General features: G+C 41.7%; 1 protein-coding gene across 3 annotated transcripts in view; it reads left to right on the forward strand.

Moving 5' to 3' along the window:
• MIDEAS (mitotic deacetylase associated SANT domain protein) overlaps positions 1–18,663 on the forward strand; it is a 75,914-nt gene that overhangs the window by 22,560 nt on the left and 34,691 nt on the right. The window contains exon 1 of one of the 3 annotated variants that reach the window (XM_081211600.1): positions 18,090–18,185. The exons of the other annotated variants lie outside the window; for them this stretch is intronic. The gene's annotated coding sequence lies outside the window, so the exon portion shown is untranslated. Of the gene's footprint in view, positions 1–18,089; positions 18,186–18,663 lie in introns of those variants that run through there. 3 annotated transcript variants of the gene reach the window in all.

The raw sequence follows: 18,663 nt of genomic DNA on the forward strand, positions 1-18,663 counted from the left end.
AGGCTCATTTAGATGGTCTTATCTCAAGAGAATCTGCCTGTTTATACAGGAGAGGTATTGTCTTCTGAGATACAGAATTAAATGCACCCTTTCTTTCTTTTTTTAAGCTTTGGGTTTCATGCCTTGCCCTGTGGTTGTATTGCCTGTTCCTGTGCAATGTCTCTCATGTGTGCAGATGTGTCGATAAAGTTTGCTTTTGCCTAGGGCTGACTTCAGAATCACAGATAAGTTCATTGATTGCTTCCAGGCTGCTGTAAATAGCACAGTTTAGGCTGAAGCAATACAGGAACTACACATGGTTTGACTTCCTCTGCGATGGGCTAGCCCAAGTGATCTGGCCACACTCCATGCCAAAATTGCAGAGGATCCTTTGTAGACATGTTGCAGTGGAAATGTAAGGGTTTCTTGAGGGTAGAAATTTGGAAAAGCACTACATTAAAGAAATAAGTCAACACCCCTTATTTTCCAGAAATAGGAACACTAGGAAGCGAAAGATATGCCTGAAGAATGGCCTTCAAGTACATTAACTCTTGTCTAGGCTTAGGATATGTGCTCACTCTTCTTAAGAACTTTTATCACCTTGTTGGGACTGCCAGGGCAATGTAATCAAATGCAGAAATCTGTTTAGAAGACTACTAGTGGCTTTGCTAAAATCTTAAACGTGTCTCCAAGCTTAGTATAAGTTAATTCAACCTTTGCCAACATGGTGCTTCTAGACAGTTTAGACTACAATTCCCATTGGTCCCAGCCAGCACAGAGTTGTAGTCCGTAGTACCTGGAGGGGGCCAAGTTGATGAAGGCTGCATTCAGTACAGTAGTCCTGGGAAGACTGAGGTGAACCATTTACTTCTTGCACGCTTAGTAACTTGCTGAACCTTTTATATTGAACTTGTTGGGATTGAGAAAGAGGTCCTTTATCCCTCCCTGGGTGTGATTGCAATGACTTTTTAGTCTGTTCTTTTGTCTTCAGAAATTATGCAAACTACGCTGGCTTGAGGCTTTGGGTTACTAAAGAATGAATTTGATGACAGGATGCCTTATTATGTGGATGATGGGAAGGGGCCTGAATGGCAGAAGGCATGCAACTATGTATGTACTGGTAGAGTGCTTTGGCACTAATTGTGGGAACCTTTCTATGGCACAGAAGTCTCCAGATGCTGAGACATTAGGGTAACTTTTGATGAAGGAGGATAGTGGGCTGTTAACACAAGTCTTGCATCTCTATAAATTTGGACTCGGTGGAATTGATTTGGGTGCCACAACACTGTCTCTTTTTCCTGTACACTTCCAGGATCTATCTGAATGTGCTGTCCTGGGTTCTTTTTTTGGTGACCGTTGCTCTCTACATGTCTGCATGACTTTTAGGTCTGCCCCTGCAGTATTCTCTAACCTTGCTCTTGTATTTCGTTGTGGATTTAAATCAAAGTGTATGGTTTTTCTAATTTGTGCATTTCCTGCCCAAGAATGCATACTAATTGGTTTACTGTAACAATGAAAGCATATTGGTTTGCAACTTGGTAAAGAGTTTTATACTTCCAGTTTATACGAGCATCATCCGAAATGTCTGGTCATGCAACCCACATGTCTTTTGTGCTGCACAATTTTTTTTCTGTTTTGAGATCACTGTGAAATTATTTGATTTTTGTTCAAGTGTCTGTACAGTTGCAAGGATGCAAGACTGAAGAGAAGTCACAAGCCATTGCAAAGTTACGTGTGCAGGATTGTGGGTAATGTTGCAAGGAAAGGCCAGTAATGATTGGACAAAACTGTGTTTCTCCATGAGATGGAAAGTAAATGTTTGCACTGCTTGGTGTCCTAAATACTAATAATTTGCTGTAATAATTGATATACAGTAGTACCTCTGGTTACGTAAACTCCAGGATGCGAAACCCAGAAGTATTTGACTGGGTTTCGCCATGTGCGCATGCACAGAAGCGGTCCTCAGGTTGTGGAAACCTCGGGATCCAACCGGACCTCCGGAATGGATCCCGTCCGCAACCGGAGGTACTACTGTAATGCATGAATTGTTTCATTATATTTACAATTCCTGGCTTGAAATCAGTTATTTTGCACCATTATTTTTAATTTTTTCCATAGAAAAGCAAACTGCAAATCTGTTTGATTAAAGGAGCATAAGTTGAATGATAAGATTCGAATTTAACATTTGTGTTGGCTTTGTTTAAAATGGAACCATAAAAAAAGACTTAGTATAACTGAAATGTAAAAACACATTAAAGTATTATTTAACAAGTGACTTTTAAAAATTAAATAATTATTTATTAACCTTGATTGTATTTGGATTCCCTGCAATAGATCTCATGAAGAGAGCTCTTAGTATGTAATCTCAAAATGTTCAGGAATGTGGTATGAATGTTCCTAGTTTCTCATGAGGGGAAAATCCATTCTGAGATAAGAATAATTTCTGTAGGCCACAATTGTTGGGCATTGGTGGAAGTGTGAATCATGTGCAGAGGTGGGAGTGCTCACCTGTAGCACTGTGGCCTGGCTTGCTATGCAAGTCATCTCATAGCTGATGCAGTTATACACAGAAAGACTGTTGGCCTTGAGCACATAGGAGCTGTAATTGGTGCTGATAGTTAAAAATAACAAAGACTAGAATTTAACAAAAAAAACAACCAACCTGCATTCGATGAAGGCTCTGAACAAGAATGCACTCATCGAGCTTTCAGTGTGGAAACTTAATTTTCAGATTTTTATGATGCTGGCAACTTTCAAAACCATTTACCCTATTCCTGGCCTAGCGCCCATGCAGATAAACATTGTAAAATTTGGTCACTTGCATGGGGCCAAGTAGAACGTTGAAGGACAGATCTATAAAGTACAAATTACAAAACCTTTGTATTGTTCTGTCATTGCACAGCCTGTCAGAACAGGTAGTGAATGCCTAAAATAAAAGGGGGAAATTTATATAGGTAACTAGAAAGTAGGTGTTTACCCTCTCTTTGACCTTTATCAGTTAGGATTCATATGAGTGCTATTCTTAGATTATATAACATAGCCCTGCCACTACATCATTATATAACCATGGCTTTATCCTTCCAATGCACTTTATTCCTCTTATTTTATGAAGATGGGGATAATTTTGTTTTGTCTTAAACACTTTTGGGTTGCAAAAGTGAAGTACTTAACATTTGGATGTAGTGCTTTTGCAGCTGACTCCTAATGCAACCTTTTTCAGAGGGGTAGCTGTGTCAGTTTATTGCCTCAGTAATAACAAGAAAGTCTTGGGCACCTTAAAGATGAAGATGTTTATTATGACAGTGCTGGGGAAACTCTGACATGTGGGCCTAATAAGGTACATTAGAACATTTGACCCTTGAGGTTGTCTCAGCCTTGCCATGCCCACCTGTCATACACCTGATGCCATTATGTTGGTCAGAGGCTGCACTGAAGGGGGGTTTACAATTGTTGTTGATCAATGATGCTTTTGGTACAGTGTTCAGCAAGACCCCACACTGACACTTTGCAGAGGAGAACTAATACAGAGTGTGGCGGGTACGTTATAGCTTAAGCATATGTAGAATAATGTTCTGCTACCATTTACAAAAGAAACGCAGGTGGCGCTGTGATCTAAACCACTGAGCCTCTTGAGCTTGCCGATCAGAAGGTCAGCGGTTCGAATCCCCGTGACAGGGTGAGCTCCTGTTTTTCGGTCCCAGCTCCTGCCAACCTAGCAGTTTGAAAGCATGCCAAAAAGTGCAAGTAGATAAATAGGTACTGCTCTGGCAGGAAAGTAAACGATGTTTCCGTGCGCTGCTCTGGTTTTGGTGTTCTGTTGTGCCAGAAGTGGCTTAGTCATGCTGGCCACATGACCTGGGAAAACTGTCTGCGGACAAACACCAGCTCCCTCGGCCTGTAAAACGAGATGAGCGCTGCAACCCCAGAGTCATCTGCAACTGGACTTAACTGTCAGGGGTCCTTTACCTTTTACCATTCACAAAACCTTATACTGTATTTAAATTTTGGCATTTCATTTCCCTCTGACCCTACTCTTCACATTTTTTCACCCCTAATATACCTGCCAATTTAGAGCGATACTAAATGCTTCTGATGAAATGGATTCCAGTCCATGGAAGTTGAACACTATAAATTTATTAGTCCTTAAGGTGCCTCAAGACTTCATTTTTAATAAAGCATATTATACCGTATTTTTCGCTCTATAACAAGCACCCGACCATAACCCGCACGTAGTTTTTAGAGGAGGAAAATCCGTAGGCATGCCACCTGTAGGCATACCCTCCATAACACGCACAGACATTTCCCCTTACTTTTTAGGAGGAAAAAAGTGAGTGTTATGGTGCAAAAAATACGGTAGTTACAATCCAACCGAACCACTTTTGGGTCCTGCTTTTTTCTCTGAGATCTGTGTATGTCCTTTTCCATTGAAAATGGTGGAAGTCAAAACTGCTTAGTTTGGGTGGATGATACTTCTGTATTAATTTACCTCTCCTGGTTTGTATGAGGTGGCCAGTTCTTAGGAACTGCACTCTGCTAAATCTGTGGCTATTAAGTGCTTGGATGAAAGTGAACTGACTTGGAATTGAATCCAAAGAAGCTGCGGTAATAGGAGAAGCAGCTGGAAGATGTTAACAGCCAAGCTTTCGGCTCCTTTATTTGTTGGAGATGTGTAACTTTGGGCTACTGTTGATTGCCTTGTGACAGCTGTGGCCAGAAGCATTTCCCCCCACCTTGATATGGCAGATAACAGTGTCATTTTGCTCCATTTACAGTGTCATTTTGACTACTGACTACTAGAGTGAAATCCATATAGGGCTTTCCTATCCTTGGAAAAGTTTCCAAAATGCCAGTGTGTGCAGAATGTGACTAGTTGGACTCTGGATTACCAAGGAAATACTGTATTTATTAGATGTAATACATAGTATCTGGTATACATATACTTTATGTCTGGGTTTTTACCAAGGTATTCAGTTTACAAGGTGTTTTAGGGTTTGAAATATATCCACTTGTGAGACTTTCTCCTCTGTGCATCTTGATGAGAGTTTAAGTTATGGGTAATAATAGTCCCCCAGTAGGCAATCACTCCTGGATTCAAGTGAGATGCTATAGGTTTGTTTTGATTTGGTCAAGAGCAAGGCTGAAAACTTACTTCTCTGGATAAGACAACAACAACAACAACAACCCAGAAAACTGACACAGGAACCTTGGCTGCAGTTGTAGCTGTCACTTCCTGAAGTGTTGAAACACCCTCTTCCTCATCTTCTGCCTACCTCCAGCTTGCAACACAGAACTTGTGGAGCAGAGTTATAGCACTGGAAATGTGTAAGCTTTTGTCATCATGTCGAGTTATAAGGGGCAGAAGCTGAGCTTGCAGAACCTCTGCGTTTGAGAATATGGCTTGACAATGAGATGTAGGATGGCAGTGAGCCATCGGAAGAATTCAGCCATTTCTTTGCCTTTCTTGGTGCAAGTAATGGTGTGAACTGTGTCTTCTCTGAGGAAGTCAAATCTCTGCAATAAGTTCCAAGCTTCTCATTACCAAGCCTCCTTTCAGTTTCAGGTCCCCTGTGAATTTAAATCAGTAGCCATGTATTAAAAAAAATAACAGTTTTGGATTTCGTGGCTCATGTATCCAGAGAGGCATATATGTCTATATAAGAGGGTTTGGCTGAATCAACCCTAAACTGCTTCCTTAATTTAATTAAAGTGATCAGATACATTAATCCTATATAATTTTTCTTATTCAGAATATTAATAACATGTGAAATATTGGCTTGGTTAAGATTCAGATGATGGCAGTCCTGACTTGTGTCTTTCTGATTTTATTCACCACGACTCCTGGTTTCAGTGGAGGAGACAGAAACATATGAATTTGTCTGGTACTGAACCAGAGCAGTGGTCTATCTGGCCCTGCATTGTCTGTGTGGACAGGCAATAACTAGAGTTTCCTTCTGTTTCTTGTCCTACCTGGAAGTGCCTGGGATTGAACCTGGGACCTTATGCATGCAAAATATGTGCAAATGAGCAAAGTTGCTGATCAGCCCTACCCCAAACCCCAGATTCAGATCTCTGCACCCCCTTTTCACCTCCTGTTACGGCTTTGTTACCACTTTGAGGGGCCCTGTGTCAGTAGCGATTCTGCATAGCCTTCACATTCTGATCCACCGTACAGTGTAAAAGCTTTAAAGCTGCCTTACTTCTCACTCTTGGCCTAGATACTGATTTGTACTGAAGTGGAAAGTCCAAGAGGGAGCAAAGATTACCTTTGCCGTGCAAATACTCTCCTGCATTCCTGCAAAGGCTGCATTCCCCTGCCTCTCCCTCCCAACCACCGCCACGCAGAAACAAAGCAATTTTAAGCTTGGGAATTGTCTCTAGTTTCCATAGTTTAGCTTGTTTATGCCAGTTTATTTTGTTCTTGGTGCAAGCAGCAACAGCATTGTCTTGGCTCTGGGAATACAAGAACGAGGAGAACTTCTGGCCAACTCCATGTTTAGTTGTTCCAACTCCAGGGCCAGCTGCAGTTCCTGCATGGCTGACGTAAACACGGCTTTCTGTTGGTAGCAACTACCTTCTTGGCAGTTCCAAAGAGAAGAGCCAGAAATAGCCTAGTTAACAGCTCCATTAATCGTTAGCAACTAACTTGTTTCCAAAAGGAACGAATGTGTACTTTTGTGTCATGATTGTATAGATTACCTTCTCTGGGTCCTGCTGGACCATGCACCAGCCAGCTCAAATTACTAGTATTTCTCACAACAGTAAGCAATACTTAAGCTAAAGTGAGCCCTATCTCATTTGTCAGAGCGATTTCTAAACCATCAAGTAGTTAGACAAAGCAAATGCAACAAATTGAGTTCTGCTGAAATAAAATCTGCGGTGCTGTTTCCCCTTTCTGTAGGAGGCCTCATCTCCAGCCTACCTGCCCTATTCCAGGTGTGTGCAGTTTCCCTTTTCCATTGTATTCTGCATGCCGCTTTCTTTGCTACACACCCTAACAAACTCTCTTTGCAGCTGCCGGTTTGAGAAGTTTCACCACCTTCCTGTTCATGCAACATAAACAGAGTTTGATTTGGTTATTAAGTAGGGATTAATGGTGAGATTTATCAGGATTAATTTTTTTTATCATGGCCATTCCCAAAATATCTTTCCAAACTCCAAAACAGCACCTAGACATTGTAATAAGTACTCCCTCCCCCTCTCTGCAGTGACACCTTAAAAACACACACACTCAAGTGTTGTTTTTCTCGCAGGGGTTACTGCCAAGTGCAGGGTCTTCAATTGTCCATTGTTGAAGAACACTGTCCATTAGCAATTCTTCCAGTAGAAACAAATAAGAGCCACAGGCCAAATTTGCAATAAACAACCAACAGTTGCACTAAGGTTTGCAAGCAGTTATTACAAGGAAATGGGGAAGCAGGAGACCAAAGTTTGCACGACATGTCACTTTAAAAGCACAGGGCCCTTCTGTGAAAGTACTTGGCTGAGAGCCACCCTCTGAGTCACATATGTTGCTCCTTTGACCCTCTGATACCACTGTAATATGTCTCTTAACATGCCAGTTGCTGGAGCATATTAAAGCAGTTGAAAGGAATGGCAGCGGTGCTGTTGAAGTGAAGAATAAATAAAGGCGAAGCCCATACGTTTTGTGTTCAGAGACCAGAAGAGTAGATGATACTGCCGGTGGAGCGGTTACACTCTTCTTTCTAAAGCTGTGACATTTGCTGAAACAACTAAAGAGCAATCTGGTTTTGTAACATTGGGGTAAACAAGTCTTGTGGCAGCATGGTTCGATCCAAGTTTGTCATACTTGTAAAAGTCGGTGTGGTTTAGTGACAAGACCGTTTGGGGGCTTTTGATATGGGGAAATCCCACTCAAGGCACCCAGGGTGACCGAGACAAGGAAAACGAGTGGCTCACGAGTTCATTCTGTCCTCGCTGAAAGGGAAATCGGAGGGAGAATGGGTGAAAACTAAGGCCTACCTAGGCCCAGAAGCCAGAGCACAAGTAGATTAGTTCAGTTAGCAGTGATTATCTGAAGGTTTAGGCATAGCTGTCAACATTTCCCTTTTTTAAAGGGAAATCCCCTTATTCTGAATAGGATTCCTTGCAAGAAAAGGGAAAAGTTGACAGCTGTGGGTTTAGGTGGTGCATCAGTTCTGTAATGAGGCTTGCCAGCCTTCACAAATTCTAAATCCAAATATTTAGCAATTTCCCCCCCTAAAAGCAAGCATTAATTGCTGTGCAAAGCCACTGAATATTTGACCTTAGCTTCTCTGTCCACAAACTGGGCAGCCTATGCACGCTTCCACAAGTGGCACAAGCCATCCAGGGTTTGTGTCACTTCTGAATAAGGACAGGAGTGCCTGTAGGTCTAGCTGTGTGCAGCACAGCCTTTGCCAGCCTGGGGCCCTCCAGATGTTTTGGATTACCATCTCCCAAACATCTGGAAGGCCCCAGGTGGGTGAAGGCTGTACTGATGCCTATCTCCACAGCCCTGTGCTGCTTTCCCCGACACAGTGCATGGCAGGAAAAACCAGATCAGGGCTTGGAGGGGCTGCAGATTGCTCTAGTCCCTTACAATGGGGGTGGCTTCTGACCCACTTTCCTACGTGCTCAGTGGGTATATTTCCTTCCTCAGTTCCCTTTGCATCTTAAGACTTTCTAAATGCTTTACTGCTTATGGGAAGATAGAGGGACACTGCTGGTATGGTGGAACTGCTTAACACTCTCTCTTTAGAAACCATTTTCTTTCCTCCTTCGTGATTAAATATTATTTCTTCCGTGTTTGGTTCCCCTACCCCTTTTCTGCAGAAATGCTGGATTTTTTTCTTTGGGGGGCTCTTGCCACACAGAACGCAGTTTTTATTCCTCACTCAAACCACCAGTGTGTAGGAGGGCTGTTCTGCTGTCATTTCCCACTTCAGGGAGCAGTGGGTGGTGAGTGGGAGGGAAAAGGCTGGTTTGCAAGGCAGCCTGCAGGAATGTTAATTGTGCCTGCTATTCACAAAGCTTGAATTGGGTGATTTTCATTAATTGGGTTGATGTGACCATGTGGCTGGAGGCTGGCTTTAGAGACAAGAGGGGTACGCACTGATTTTGGCCAAGTTATAATTAATCCATACATGCGTGAGCACTGCTTACCTTAACTGGCTTGCCTGGCTCTCAGCAGTATCTGTCGCTATCGATGGCAGCTTCATGGTGTGCATGACCCTCAACAAGACAAGGATGGCAACCTCCTTGCGTTTGACCTTTCCTAAGGCCATTTTGTTAACGCCACGTACCAAATCTAGATCACACTGATAGGTTTTATGCTGCAAAATTAGTTATGTTTGAGACAAGAAGGAAGCTAGAAGGTAAAATATGAAGCATATTCAGACGTAGGTGAACTTGACTTTTTTTATTTCCCCTACAATTTGGCTTAGAAGTTTGGGTAGATGCCTTTTTCATGGTGCTACCCCTAGAAATGCTTCCATAGTTAAATGGGAGTTTGTGGGGTACTCCATAAGAATCTTTTATTGGTTTCTGTCTCAGTTCTTCAGATTTTTAGATCAGGCCACAATATTTTTCTTGAACGAGTAATTCAGATTAGGGTGCTTCATTTCCTCTTTAGCACCTATGGATCTTGGTTGGTCAGGCAGATAATAGAATGATCTAGGCAAAAAATAAATAGCCAAGACAAGGGATCCATTTTTCTTCTTTATTTTTCAAGGCTCGGGTGGTACCTTAGGGCAGATAGAAAAACTGACTCCACATAACAAGCTCCCACATTGTGCATTAAATAAGGATACTTTAAGAAAGATATACAGTATGGTAGGGTTGCCATATTTCAAAAAGTGAAAATCCAGACACAAAAGTTACTGAGCTTTTTTTTTGCAAAATCTCAAAAAACAATTGTAAGGAAATTCAGCAAAATCTACAGTATGGGAAATGTTAGTGCATATAAATGTGATGTAATGATCTATAAAGAGGTGTACAAAACTGTGTGTGTTTATTTGTTCCGTTTATTTCATTTTCTTATATTTCACAGCCCAGCTTTCTGACATCATGGAACCCAAGACTATACACATGTGCTTTTCAAGGAGTCACCCATCCAGATACTGATCAGGCCCTGAACTGCTTAGCTTCAGGAAGGTGGTAACCTCATGTGCCTTCAGATTATATGCAGATCCCAGACTCGGGAAAGTGCTTTTTTTGTTCTGCCTCTCTCATAATTCTGGAACCCAGGGACATCCAATAAAGCTAAATGGTAGAAGGTTCAGGACTGAGAAAAAGAAATACTAGTTCATCACAATGCACAGTTAAAACTGTGGAATGCTACATAATGTAGTGATGACCATCAACTTAGATGGCTTTAAAAGAGAATTAGCTTTATCTCCCCGCCACCAAATAAATGTGTCTATCCATGGCTTCTGGGCATGATGGCCTTGTTTTACCTCCAGGATCAGAGGTGCCGTACCTTTGAATACCACTTTCTGTGGAATAGCAATGGAGGCAGGCTGTTGATCTGTTGCCTTGCCTGCAGATCTTCCATAGGCTTCTGGTTGGTCCAGGGTGCTGGGCTAGATAGGTTTTTGGTCTGATCCAGCAGGACTGCACCTAAATTCTTAACTATTAGTAACTGTGGGGTTTTTTTCTTCCAACTTTTGAACCTGCTAGTACATGAATCTGCCTTGTCCTTGATCAGGCCATTATTGAACCATCTGTATACTGTTTGGCAGCAGTTCTTCAGAGTCCCTGAGGCAAAGATCTTGCTTATTCCTGATTTCTGAAATCGTTTGAACTAGACGTTCATAGAATTATGGATTATCATAGAATTGTAAGAGTTATAGAGTTTTAAAGGACCACAAGGGTCATCTAGTCCAACCACCTGCAGTGCAGGAATGTTTTGCCCAATGTGGCGCTTGAAACCATGACCCTGAAATTAAGAGTCTCATGCTATACTGACTGAGAACCAGGGTACAACTGTACTCGCCTGACAAACTGTGGCCCCTATTCAGCAATATACTGGTCAGATACAACAATAAGCCAGGTTTTTGGTCTTAATGTGCATCACCTTTATTTATTTATTTATTTAATTTATTTATTTATTTATTTATTTATTTATTTATTTATTTATTTATTTATTTATTTTGCTCCTCCCCTGGTACAACTGGGATAAACCAACCATTTTGTCCAAACTGGGGTTTGTAGTTTGTTGCTCTGTGGCAAGCCATAATCTGCAAGCCAACGATGAGACATGGTTCAAGACTGACAAGTGATTGAAACTTGCACATGTAACAGGAAGTCCAGCTTAATTGCAGCTTTCTGGTTTGTTTATCCAGCTCTTCCCGGGGAAGCAGCAAAGCAGGAGTCATTGGGGAGCATGCTTCTCATTCACAATAAGTCTGGCTTACTGTTGATGTGTGAACGTGGCACTGTGTGCTGCTGGCATTGCTGTGTGAACCTTGAATTTAAAACAACATACTGAAGCTAAAGCGGATCTTAGAATAGTTTTTAAGGCCCAGAAAAGTTGGTGGAAGTGATCTGGAAATAGCCAGCTGCCTAAGCAGGTGTAGGAAAAGGGATTGGATGTAAAGGCACCAGCTTCTTGAAGAGGAAACAGATAGAAGAGAGTGGTCTCTAAAACTGAAAGTCAAGAGAGTGGAATCTCTTGGGAGAAGACAACTTCCTGCGAAGAATCCATTCATTGGAATGGTTGACAGAGCACATTGCTCAGGTTAAAGCGGTGCAGGTATTTTAACCAAATCCTGATGTAGATTATCTAACAAACAAAAACAAAACGGAACTTGAAGGCAAAACTAATGGCTGCATGTGAATTTTATTACAGTCTTGTAAATAAGTCACAAAGGTTATTATCCCAGGGATTACTTTTTATTATCCTCCCTAACCACGCATACTGTTTACGGCACTTCATTGCTCTGAAAATCAAAAGCAGACTCTTCTCTAGCTCATGAATGCTGCCTGGCAGTGGTTCTTACTAGGCCACAAATAAGTGAGTGACCCTTTACCTGCTCGACTGATTTCAGATGCTATTTCAGATGCTACCACAGTCTTTTGGGGACGGGGAGAGCTGAAAACAGAGACAGTCTCCTGTGATCTTGCCTAGAGAGTTTTATTCAGTGTCAAAGCGTTGAGATAGATGGAGCAGCAATGCATGATACCTGCAGTACATTCCTGTCTGCGTCTACCCAGAATTAAGCCACGTTGAGTGTAAAGGGTCTTGCTCCAGATAAGTGGGTACAGGATTGCAGCCTTACTCTAGCACACTGCTTTTGATAGAGTGTTCTTAAAGGAAGAGGCCCTGTTCCTTAGCAAAGAACCCGGTTTAAGGGCTGCAGTGCTGTTCAGTTTCCTGTGAGTTAGCTCAGTTGAACACTGGAAATGTGCATAGAATTGCACTGCAAAGGTCTGCATAACTATGTGCCTGCTTGTGATTCCAGATATAAGTGAGATAGCAGATGCCGTTGAGTAGAAGGCAGAACTCGTGCACGAGGCTCTCAACAGATGGGTAGGCAAATGGGAGTTTAATGTTACTAGATGTGAGGTCATGAACTTGGCATTTGAAGTAGAACAGATATGCCGGCTAAATAGAAAGTGATCTTTGAAAGGAAGAGGAATAGTTAATTTTTCAGAACAATCTTTTAAAGATCTTTAAAGAAGTATTGTACAAGGCAATTAATGTGAAGGGAATGCTTTTGAAATTGTCAACTTCTCACACAGATTCTGATGAAAATTAGGAAATCAGGCAGGCTAGGTTTCAGATGCCAGGTTAAAGTGGCTTTATTTCAGGAGGCCTATACATCGTAAATGTTTTGTTCTTGTATATTTTAATAAATGTTTGAAGTTTTGTATATTGCATGCTTGCTTGTTTGTGAACCGCTTTTAGACCCAGGTGTGGGGGAAAGTGGGGTGTGGTTTAAAATAATAATAATAATAATAATAATAATAATAATAATAATAATAATAATAATAATATAGCAGCAAGCCACAGGTAAATAAGCTACTCAGGCAGAGGTATAAGCTGAAGACTGGAAATGAAGGTGTCTGGTGGGCTTATTGCAGAGACTATTTCACAACATAGGGGCCACTTCTGAAAAGACTCCACTTTGTGTTTTGGTAGATAGAGCATGTAGCAGTTCCTGTCCAGGTGACCTGAGGGAACAAATAAACTTGTGTGAGAGAAGCTCCTTTAGGTCACAGCAGTTGTGTCAGGTGAGGAGCAGTTTGTTCTTGCCATGTGGTTCATGATCACAGTTGCAGAAACTGGCTAGCTTGTGTACAGGACTACAGTTTTTCTTGTGACTAAGCCCATTGAACTCTGTAGGGAAGCAATTCATCTGCATTTATCTCAATAAATCCTTAACAGCAACCCATTGAGGCAGGTCAGGATTTTCCCGATATGACAGATTAAGGTTGGGTGGCAGTGGCTTGCCTAATTCCACCCAGTGTATATCTGATGAGAGGTGAACCAGGAACTTCCTGATTTACAGCTCATTCTTTTATTTAATGTGTTGTAATCCTGCCCTTCTTCCAAGGAGCTAAGGATGGTGTATTTATTTTTATCTGTTTAAAATATTTCTAGGCTGTCTTTCTGGGCAATGCCTGTCCGAGGCAGTTTGCAAAAATAAAAAAATGTCAACAATGCAACAACCATCAAACCATCAAATTCCTTCCCTCCACTCTGAGAACAGTCCATAAAATATTCAGCCAGCCAATTAAAGCACTATCCACAGCAATGAGATACCGCAGTCCAGGCCATTAAACATCAGTCAGGAATAAGGCAGTCGGAAGAGTGTACAGCAAATTTAAGAGGTATGTTAGGAAGATGATTGTATAGGGTGACCCGGTGAGCTTCGTGGATTATTTGAAACCAGATCTATCCTGTCTGATCCAGCCTTTGCATCCACATGGCTGTCTGTGGCTATGTTACAGTAGCTCATTGAACTTCTAAAAATGTTTAGAGATGGTCGTCACATTATTTTTTTTAAGTTCCTGTTTTAATTTTACTGTATTTTCTAAAAAGATGTTGCATCAGGAACCCTTTGGTTTGTGCTTTTGAAGCTCTTATACTAGGTTTTTGGTTTTTTTGGGGGGGGGTTTGTCACTCAGGGAACTACCTTGGGGAGATACCACAATTTCCTTGGCCTAAAATGAGGCAGATATCATTTTCTACCAATTTTTTTAAAATAATGTGGGCAAGAAGTAATTTTTTTCTTTGTAGATTAGTTATAAAAGTTTGTTTCCAAAGAGCTGGTTTTGATTTACTTCTGAAGGACTTGCGCAACCTCAGGAGGATTTTTTGCTTTGAACATCTGTTGCTCCTGTGCCATAGTGCAAAGTGTTTTTAAAAAACAACAACCCTCCATTTTTGAAAAGGCTGAAAACATGGCAGCACAAATTAAAATTATCATTATTTTTTGTGTGAATCAGAATGAAGGCATCAAGTTGGACTGGAAATTTGGAACACACTTACAAAAGTATTATTTTTAATGTGCAAATATGAGGACACAGTTGATGAGATACCAGAGTTCTGTAGATTGGTGGAACCTATTTTACAACTGGGGAAACAATAATTTCTTTTAGGCAATCACAGTTTGCAAAGATATGAATGAGTCACAGTGAGCCCTGGTCTCCCACGCTGCCCACTTTCTTTCTCCTCTTTTGCAAGGGGGTGATCAAAAGCTTACAGTTGTGTTTAACCACAGTTTGTTGTGTTGCCTGGACTATGATTGGCTTCAAACAAGCCAACTTCAGACTAAAGTTACTGAAGCTGGCTTGTTTAAACTAACCATGGAAAAGATTAACCACAGTTCCAGGTCTAGAAGGAATAGCAATATGTGCTTCTTCAAAAGTGGTATCTTCTGAATTATTCCTTGACAATGTGGGAGGAGGAGCAAGCGAGTAGGAAGGAGTGGGTGAGCCCAAGGCTCATTGCCACTCATTCAGGTCATACTAAACTGGTTTAGTGCGACATGCAAGTGCGGTCGTTGAGCACAGAGCATGAATTGAACTTTGATCCAAAGTAAAACACTCCTCTGACCCACATGAACTCTTATTAGTCCTTTATGTCCAGAGGAAGCAATCACATTAACATGAGTTGCTACCTCTTGAGATGAATAAATTGTCCTCCATCCATATTGCTCAACCTATTTATTTGAGGAACAAAATGAATGCTATCATTCTGGCCACTTGGAGGGAAGAAAGGATTCCACCCCTTCCAGAATATATTTTCCCAACCAATTTCCTTAACGTTTTCTTATATGACCCAAACTGCTCTTCTGGCTTGCGTGTGAGTGTAATTGTGTGTACATAAACGAACCTTCGCCGCTGGTATCCCCACTCCACTCACAAATCTTGCAAACAATTTTTTTTATACGAAGCTTACAGTACCTCGGGGAGCGAGTGAGCATTTCAGTAATATATGATATCATTGGCTGACCTAAGATTGCTTACTCTTTCAACAGCAGGATGACTCTTGTGTTAAATACTTAAAAAAATAATGATAACTTGGTCTAATGATGGCAGTGATGTCATCAGGAGTTGCCCAGACTTCAAAGAGGATAACTGAGTCCTTAGTAGAGGCTAAATGAAAATGGAAGACTGATTTCTAGGAGACTTGGCTAAGCTTTAAGGCTGGATGATTGACCACAAAGTTTCTGGTTTGGCCAAAGCTGTAATTCTTAGAAACTGAATTCTGTCATCATAAAAAACAAAGCTGTCTCCTGAGGACAGGAGAGGAGAACATGAAGCACCAAAACATATTCCATTGCTTGCCCTAGGGGGCAGGGGGAGTAATTTCAGGTCAGTGCAAGGAGGATGGATTTTGTATTGAAATGTTCAAGTGAGGGAATTCATGGAGTGCAGAGTCTGAGGTCAATATGCTTGGTGGAGGAAACAGAAGATGAGTTTGCAGATGACTAATGATTATGCCTAATTTTTCTATGATACTGCGGGGTTGGCTTGCCACTCTTCTGAGAAATCAAACTCCTGCTTTGTTTTGCAATCAGTTATTGCCAGCATATTGCTTTCTGCTCCAGCGTCACATGCAGCCTTGTTTACTGCTTTTAGCAACGCCACAAAAAGCAAGAAGTGAAAGGGGCATGTACGGAAGGATAGAACCTTTCACAGGCCTCTTACATGAGTCCCAGTGGCATTTGCTTTAAGTCCTGTAGAAGAAGAATTGTTCTCTTGTGGTTCTTTCTCCTGCTAGGGTTTCATAAACATAAGTAGGTTGTGTATCAGTTGCATTTTTAAAAGCAGGATTTTTTCCATCTCTCGGGGTCCCGTTTCTCACCCGGAGATATTTTTGTGCTGTCTGGAGGGGAGTGGAAAAATGAGCTGAGAGCATTTTATACTTGTTGAAGGAACGCCCTGGCTCTGTAATGCTGGATTGCAGGATTCCACTGCTGGCAGCCGGTGTGGAGAGGGAGGGAGGGAGAACAGTAAGCGTGAATGGATGAGGAAATGAGTCAGTAAAATGCAGGCCCATGATCCACATGCAAGGAAGTAAAGTCGGCCTAGAAGGCAAAAGTTGCAGAACAGCCCCCCCCCCCCAGTGCTTGCCACATCCTCCCTCCCCCTTCTTTTTAACAACCCTATTTGCATGCTACTTTCCCTTCTTCACATCTCTACCTTTTAAGCTGTCTTACGTTTTTGACAAGGCTCTGCCAACAGGAGTTTAAGACAGAAATGCACATTATTTTTCAAATATGTAAAAGTAAATTAATTGTGCAGAGAGGCGCTGGTGGAGTTGAATGCAGGCCTGTGAATAGACACTAAGCAGATAGACACTTTTGAGGAGCAAGACTCCCCCCACCAGCCAGTTAACCAGGCAGGGAAGTCGGGGTGAAGGGCTAATGGTTTTTACTCTTCCTGATGCACATAAATGGCTACATATGCGTGGCTAGGTGAACTCCTGAAAATATATATGGACAAATAACTTCTGCTGACGTATTTGCAAGTGCAGATGAATACAAGTCAGCCAACAGTCCACATTGGGGATCTGCTGATCAGATAAAACAAATTGCAGTACGATAAACTTATGCCACATAATAAATGCCAGATACTGACATTGCAGTTGTGTGCCAGATACTGACATTTGCATTGTTTCCCTGTAGTTTCAGCATCTCTCTGAATCCTTGGGATGTATTATTGGAGGAGCTGATGTCAACTATGAGTTCTGTATTGAGATCGTGTTAGGTGTAGAATTCTGAATCATCACTATGTTCTCAGGTGGTTTCCTAGCTAATGTTGATTTCAGCTTTTCCAAATGCATTATCTAGTCTCCTCTCTGCGCAACCAGTTATTTTATTTGCCTTCAGATAGGAATACTTTTTATATGTTACTTCACTTGTACTGCTGAAAAGGGAAGGGTGATATTTCCGTTTCCTCATGTGGCCCTGCAGGTGTTGGAAATAGTGTTAAAATCCAGGTTGTTAATTGGTGACAAGTCATTGGTGACTAGGGTTGGCTTTAATCTTAATTAATCTTAATGTGCGTTCAAGATGTTTGGCTAAGTGTTAGTTATTGCTATGAGAGTGGAGACAGTTCATAAGGCGGGAAATAGCTGATTGACTAATACCTCTGCTTTATTATCAGTCTTTGGAAGTCAAACCCACCTGGCACCAGAATGTATTGCTATCCCACAGAAAAGAATTTTTCTATCCCTATTTTCTCTGTTCTTTATGAAGCAAGCTGCTTGTTTATGTTATCTAGCAATGGTATTTAGTATTCTTGTGTCTTAGCTGGTAAGCTTCCTGGTATGATTCATCACGCTCTTTTTAATTGCCTTGACTTTGTAACATCATAATCCATCAGAGAGCTTCTTTTTTACTTTTAAAATTGTGAATATTGTTTCATTATATCTTTGCCCAATTTTACAACAGTTTTTGTACGCTGCAGTTGGCACTTGAGTTTTTCGGTGGTTTGAGGGTACGGCAAACTGTCTGTGACAAAACTCTGTTTGGCATTTCTGGTTGTGATATTTTGGGGAGCAAATAAAGGGACTGATCCTTTTTTCTGTCTGCACTTAGGTACTTTCCTTCACCTTCCTCCTATTTACTGTACATTGCTCAGTGCTGAAAGGTTACTTTAAAAAATATAGGCTGCTTTTAAGCAGCTCCCCGTGGAATGGGAAGCAGTTAAACTGGGAAATTCCAGAGCAGAAATGACAGCATTGAATTTCTATGAAAGCCCCTTTGAAAAAAGTGAGCAGATGTGGCCTTGCTTTCTAGAAAGCTCTGTTCCCAAGTGCAGTTTGACCGTCCCTGCAGAAGCTTCTGGCTGCATCATCTTCTGCTCTCAGAGACATAGTTCATAGCAGTGGATCATTCACTGGATATCTGTCAGCTGGATATCTTATCAGCCCTTGTGTGTAAAGCATGCTGGGTTGGATTCAGAATTCTTACCGAGTTGAGCCCCCCTTGTGGGAGGCGTCTGCTGGAAGGAAAGGGAGGAGGTGATCTTTGCAGATTCCTGCAGCTCTTCCCCCGCACTCCCACCCTGTGCCATATGAAAAGTTGCTGCAGCCACCTGGGTGACCCTCCAGAGCAGTTGGTGGGGCAATGGGCATGCAGGAGGAAGGAGAATACGGTGGAAATTACTTCCTTCCTCATCTTCTTTTCGATCTCAGTCCCTTCTACAGATCGAAGCAGTCCTTCCATTTGCTGAAGGGACACTCTGGAA

The sequence above is a fragment of the Podarcis bocagei genome, assembly GCF_964188305.1.
Source record: "Podarcis bocagei genome assembly, chromosome: 1".
Lineage (NCBI taxonomy): Eukaryota > Metazoa > Chordata > Lepidosauria > Squamata > Lacertidae > Podarcis > Podarcis bocagei.